The sequence below is a fragment of the Arachis ipaensis genome, chromosome B2 (assembly GCF_059453495.1).
Source record: "Arachis ipaensis isolate K30076 ecotype BB chromosome B2, ASM5945349v1, whole genome shotgun sequence".
Lineage (NCBI taxonomy): Eukaryota > Viridiplantae > Streptophyta > Magnoliopsida > Fabales > Fabaceae > Arachis > Arachis ipaensis.
In genome coordinates, this window is record NC_142437.1 from 105,904,939 (window position 1) to 105,905,477 (window position 539).

Sequence of the window (539 nt, forward strand, 5' to 3'; positions counted from 1 at the left end):
TGCCTCGCGAAACAAGAAGAAACGCATCAAGATTATCAGTTTCACATATGACCTCTTTGCACTCGCAATCCCAAGCCATAACAAGCCCTCTCCAAATAGCATGAAGCTCACAACAGAGAACACTAGAAAGAGGTATACTAGCAGAACAACCTTTTATCCAAATTCCCATGCTGTCTCTAATAATACATCCAAAGCCAGCTAATTGCTCATTTTAAAAAATGCTTGCATCGCAGTTCACTTTACAGACATTCATTGGAGGTGGTTCCCAGTTATATTTCAAAGAAGAAGGAATAATATGTTTTTGGTTGATAACAACATTAGAGAAATCTCGAGCAGCATGTTTAACTAAGTGAACAATTTTCTCCTTACTCCATGGATCATCTTGGTGGAAGATGTCATTGTTCCTATCCCTCCAAATCCACCAAAAGGCCGCTGCAAAGAGAAACTCATTTTTGTTGAGGTTAGAACGAATCCAAGACACAAATTCCAAACTAGAGTCCTCAGCGGTCATTCCCAAATTTAAGCTAATCCAAATCTGA